Source organism: Amblyraja radiata, chromosome 1 (assembly GCF_010909765.2).
Source record: "Amblyraja radiata isolate CabotCenter1 chromosome 1, sAmbRad1.1.pri, whole genome shotgun sequence".
NCBI lineage: Eukaryota > Metazoa > Chordata > Chondrichthyes > Rajiformes > Rajidae > Amblyraja > Amblyraja radiata.
This window is the reverse complement of record NC_045956.1, coordinates 19,832,829-19,838,828: the sequence shown is the minus strand read 5'-3', so window position 1 is coordinate 19,838,828 and position 6,000 is coordinate 19,832,829.

The window sequence follows — 6,000 nt, the reverse complement described above, 5'->3', positions numbered from 1 at the left end:
GAGCAACTTAATTCTTTGTTGTTATTGTTTAAAAAATACCATTGTGTTTTTCTACAAATAGACTCATTGGTTCATTACGATAACACTTCCTCCCTCAAGAACTTCGGCAGTGAGTGAAATGAAACTGTTACACGGTTTGAAATCACAGAGCTTTGAAATCTTCACGTAGTCACTCACGTGACTCCGAAGTAAAATAGTAAGATTAAACGTGAACTTACCAGTTTGAAGTTTGATCTGTATTTTATGAGCAGTTACGTTGAGGGATTACGTGCCCTCCGCTCCCACCCTCATTATATGGATCAAACTAATAAATTAATGTCTCCTTATCTTTACTATGTTTACTTCAAAATAACTGTGTCTATCTGTGATTCCACACCGCTGCTTGGAAGTATACCGCGCCTGCGCACTGAGCGGGTTTTTCACGTAATCCCTCATCGTAACTCCTCATAAAATACAGATCAAACTTCAAACTGGTAAGTTCTCGTTTAATCTTACTATTTTATTTTATTCTGTTAAATCCAGACTTTCCCATTCTTTTCTTTTAACAAATGAATTAGTTCTCTGGGTGTCTCTGAAATGGTGAAATCGATTATGTGCGATGGGAGACCTCATACTGATGAATCCTATTACGGTAAATTGGCTCCACATGCTTCAGGCAATCCCATTATCAAGTCCCCTTCATTTTTACATCTGAATATATTTATTTTCCTCACAATCATTGCAGTAACTTTACTGATTCAATAGAGCAGAAACACTGCATGCCAGCCAAACAATAATTTAAGTCCAATTATCTTGGCTATTAATATTCCTTTCCTGCACACTTCCAAGAAGTTAATATTTCCAGCACGCACAAATGCCAAACACTCTCTGATTAGGCTTAACAACAAAAAAACTGCTTGGAAATGTAGAGCAAATTCATCAACATTTAGTGAGATCTAAAGAAGAGAATTCAAGTAGACACCAGTCCCGATAAATTGATCCATCTTTAGTGTACTCAAATGCTGATGGGGCATAGTGAATCATTTTGCCATATGAAGTGTCAATAGTGCAATGTTTAAAGTGTCTCCAGACTGTAGATCAGATTGTCCCTGTGCGGCCTATTACAAAACCAAGCCTTACAATCTCCGAACCTTTGACATAACTTGTGCGATGTTTTCCCCGTGTTCCTTGTCTCGTGCCTCCAAAGGAGCATTTCAAACTCCTAGCCGCCTCTTAGAGAATGAATAGTAAAGGAGAATCTCACCAAAAGGGGCAAAGATTAGTGTGGTTCTCATCAATAAATAAACTGCTGCAGAAAGCTTTTCAAGATGAAGTTAAAAGGATTTACTGGAGTCAGTCTGGCGTTAGGGATAAATGGAGCTGATCTTCTTAAATCAGAATCACCTTTCCACATTGGCTGCCCAAAATCTCCCTGCTGCCATTCAAGCATTTACAAATGTATCATATTTGGAATATTTGTTAATATCAAATTATCTATTCACATTAATTAATTCAAATCCACTTTTACCCTTCTGAGCATTAATTTAATTATCAATTGATTCTTAAATTAACTCATTGATAATTGATATTGTCACCACGGTTACGATGGCAACAAAAGCCTTTCACTCTACCTCAGACCACATGACAATAAACCAAACTGACCTCGGTAACTACTGTAGCTTTGATTAGACAAATAACATAACATTTAAACTGCATGGACCCGAGAGGTGGTAAATGTTATTCATTATTGCAATATACAAAATCATGAGGTCCATAGATAAAATGAAAGCTTGCTGTCATTTTCCAGGGTGGAGGATTCTAAAACTAGAGGGCATATGCTTAAGGTAAGAGAGAGGAGATTTAAAAGAGATCCCAGCAGCAACTTTTTCACTCGGAGGGTAATCTGTATCTCTGGAATGAGGTGCCAAAGGAAGCTACAGATGTGGATACAATTGGACTTTTGGAGTAATATAGAAATACTAAAAGTTTAGAAGGATATTGGCCAAACGCAGACAGACTAGTTCAGCTCAGCGGCATAGTGGTGCAGCAGTAGATTTGCAGCCTGACAGCACCATAGACCGAGGTTCGACCCTGGCTACGGGGGCTGTCTCTATGGAGTTTGTACATTGTCCGTGTGGGTTTTCTCAGATGCTATAATTACCTTAGACATTCCAAAGACTTGCATGTTTGTAGCTTAATGGGCATCTTCTTTTCTTGCCTATGACGTGCACAGCCTAAAGTTGTAGGACAACTTGTTCTATTTGATCTTACTTGATTGCGCACATCAGGTTGATTGCATTTGTCGAAACAGGGCGGATCACATGAAGGTTGCAATCTCACACCCCAATGGGCTTCTGTAAATTGTCCCTAGTGTGTAGGATAGAACTAGTGTAATGGTCATTGCTGGTCGGTGCAGACTCCGTGGGCCGAAGGGTATTTTTCCATGTTGTATCTCTGAACTAAATCAAACTAAATTCATGTGTAGGAAGTGGATGCGAACGTGTGATAACATAGAACTGGTGTAAATGGGTAATCGATGATTGGCATGCACTTGGTGGGCGGATGGATCTGTTTCCATACTGTGTCTAAACCAAACTAAATGGCAGCTCATTTTTTTCAAGTTATAACATTTTCAACTGGCGAGAGGATTGAAATAAAATGTAGTAGGAGTGCTGCTAAACTTATTAAATTGCCTTTTACAGTTCTGAGATGGTGTGCTAAAAGCATCCAAAAATTAGGCCATCTGTGGTGGTGTAAGGAATAAAAAAAATAGCAGACACATTGCTACATTGACTGAAATGGGAGCTGTACCCCTGGTACAGTGATATACTGTAATTACTCATCTCTGCTCTTGACTCTGTTATTTTTCATAAGCTTTACGGCTTTTGCACCAGTCATCGAACAATTTGTTTCAATTGTGTTGTTCTGAACTCTGTGCAGTTTTATTTCAGAAAATATCAAGGACAACTGGAGAATTGCGCTGGACATTCTCCTGATACCAATGTAAATATATTTGTGGTCCAGAATACCATAACCTGGTGCAGAATCAAAGTTCAATGTGATCAATCTACATCACATTTATGACATTATCTGCATTCCTACGATTGTATGTATCCAAACCTCCATCAATTAGATTTCTATGTCTAATTACGGCATAAAGTAGCATAATTGTGGGAAAGGAATACATTGGTAATCTCTCTTTGAGACACACCACATTTTTTGCTGGAACGGTGCAGCCTGCAGGAGATAGAAACTATCCTATAGGAACTTGCTCTTTCTTTCTGTTTGTATCAGAACTTTCCTCGTTCGCTCCTCAGGCTTCAGTCCAAATGAGGATCGGAAAAGATTGGGACCAAGGCCCTAGCAGCAGGGGCATGCGGTCAGGGGAGGCAGGGGAGTGTTTTCATACTCCCAATGAAAATAGCTGTTAAGAAAAGTAATGAAAAATAATAATAAAATAAAATATAAATAAAGATTTTTCCACTGATTGTGTTATAAATGTCATTTCTATATGAATCTAATCATTTTTTATAGTCAAAATCGCCAAATTTGCATAGCTCCGCTGCAAATACAGGGAGAGATGAGAGGCAGCGATGAGCTGAGCCTCCCCTCTGATTGCGCAACCCCTTAGAAACTGGATAGAGTGCGGGCAATAAGCGTGTGCCTGTTACTATCTCTCTGTATGTCACCAATGTAATGTTTGTAAACGCCTTCAATACATGTCCTCGCCTTCCATGGTCCAGGTAGCTCATTTCACGTATAAATATATTGAATTTAGGCTCGCTGGTCTCGTCATAAAACTGCAATGAAAAAGCACCAGGTGAGGCAGCGATCACATCTGCCTCACTGAGAGGGCGCATCTTGAGACCAGTGGAGGGAGAACGAGCATCAATTACATCGGCTCAGCCCACGTAATTGAAGCTACCTCACTCTCCCTCCACGTCAGCTAGCTTCAGCAGCGGCGGCGCATCATTGGATTCCACCGCTGGCGACGCTGACTTTCCAGCTGCGGGCGGCGCTGACTGGTAGGTTGATTCGTTGGGTAGTAGCGGCCAATTCGGAGGCTCTGGGTGGCTGAGAGCTCCCAATTGGGCCCCGCGCCTAAGGGGGCCCCGCGCTGGAGTAATGTACTCTTGGCTCGGGTAGATCTACCCCGGGTGGAGGGGGAGAGAGGGGTGGAGAGAGAGTAGAGGGGTGGAGGGGGAAGCAAAGGGTGGATGGGGAGGGGGGTGCGAGGGGGAATGGAGAAGGGAGAGAGGGGGGAGGTGGGTCGTTCCCTCTCCAGTCGCCGTGCTGAACGCACCCAGCCCCGGCTCCACCCCTCTCTCTCCCTCGGGAGATGCGGTGATCAATACAGGGAGGGCCGGGCCACTGATACCAGCCAGTGCCTCCCCAGCCATTGACCTCACCGTGCGTCACTGCCTAGCAGCAGGAGAGACCGGGATTGGGGACCGAGGAATGAAAGAGACTAGGACTGGATTCCAAAGAACAGGAGAGACCCCCTCCCCCAAGGGGCAAGAGACACTAGGAACAGGGACTGACGTGGTAGAAACCTGGACTGGTTCACAAAGAACGGGAGAGACCATGGGGAAAGCTGAGCTCAGACAGAGGGTGCGTTGCTTTCACTCGAGTCCTGGTCCACCACCAGCCATTAGGATGTCTCGTCTGCCCGACCCAGCTAGTCCAGCTATAGTTTACATTATGGCATCTATCCACCTGTACATTTATTATCTGTCTTAGTACTTTGACCAGAGGTGCCGCGACAAATTAACATCTACTAACCTCTGGACTGAACTGTCACCAGGCAGGGATGGCCCATTGCTGTCTACTTACCTCTATCCCCTGCTACGTTAAATAATCCTGGTGCCTTGGAAGAGAATCAGGCTGAGGAAATAAACCCCGACCGTAATCCTCCACTATCCCATGGGTTATCTTATAGAACATAGAACAGTACAACACAGGAATAGGATGGCACTTCCCACCCAAACCACCCCATCCCCAGGTACCTTCGCCTGCAACAGTAGGAGATGCAACACTTGTCCCTTTACCTCACCCATCGGGACGACAGATGGCACAATGGGCTAAGTGTTCGGCTGGCGACCGGAAGGTAGCCGGTTCGAATCCTGCTTGGAGTGCATACTGTCGTTGTGTCCTTGGGCAAGACACTTCACCCACCTTTGCCTGTGTGCGAATGTGTGTGAATGTGTGTGAGTGATTGGTGGTGGTCGGAGGGGCCGTAGGCGCAGATTGGCAGCCACGCTTCCGTCAGTCCGCCCCAGGGCAGCTGTGGCTACAGAAGTAGCTTACCACCACCGAGTGTGACTGAGGAGTGAATGAATAATGCGATGTAAAGCGCCTTGAGTATTAGAAAGGCGCTATATAAATCCCATCCATTATTATTATTATTACCCCTCGACTCCATCCAAGGACCCAAACAGTCTTTCCAGGTGAGGCTCGGCGATCGTTTCGCTGAACACCTCGGCTAAGTCCGCATTAACCTATCTGATCATCCGGTGGCTCAGCATTTCAACTCCCCCTCCCATTCCCAATCTGACCTTTCTGTCCTGGGTCTCCTCCATTGTCAGAGTGAGGCCCAGCACAAAATGGAGGAACAGCACCTCTTACAGTGTTTCTTTTGTTAAGTTTACACCCCAGCAGTATGAACATTGACTTCTCTAACTTCAAATAGCCCTTGCTTTCTCTCTCTATCCCCCTACCCAGTTCTCCCACTGATCTTACTGTCTCCGACTGCATTCTATCTATGTCCCACCCCCTCCCCTGACATCAGTCTGAAGAAGGGTCTCGACCCGAAATGTCACCCATTCCTTCTCTCCAGAGATGCTGCCTGACCCGCTGAGTTGCTCCAGCATTTTGTGTCTACTTCCAATAGGTACTTCAGCCTACAATGCCCACACTGAACTTGATGCCAAGATAAACTAATCATAACTGCCAGCACATGATCAATATCACTCCATTCCTTGTTTGTCCATGTGCCTATCAAAAAGTCCCTTTCATGCAACT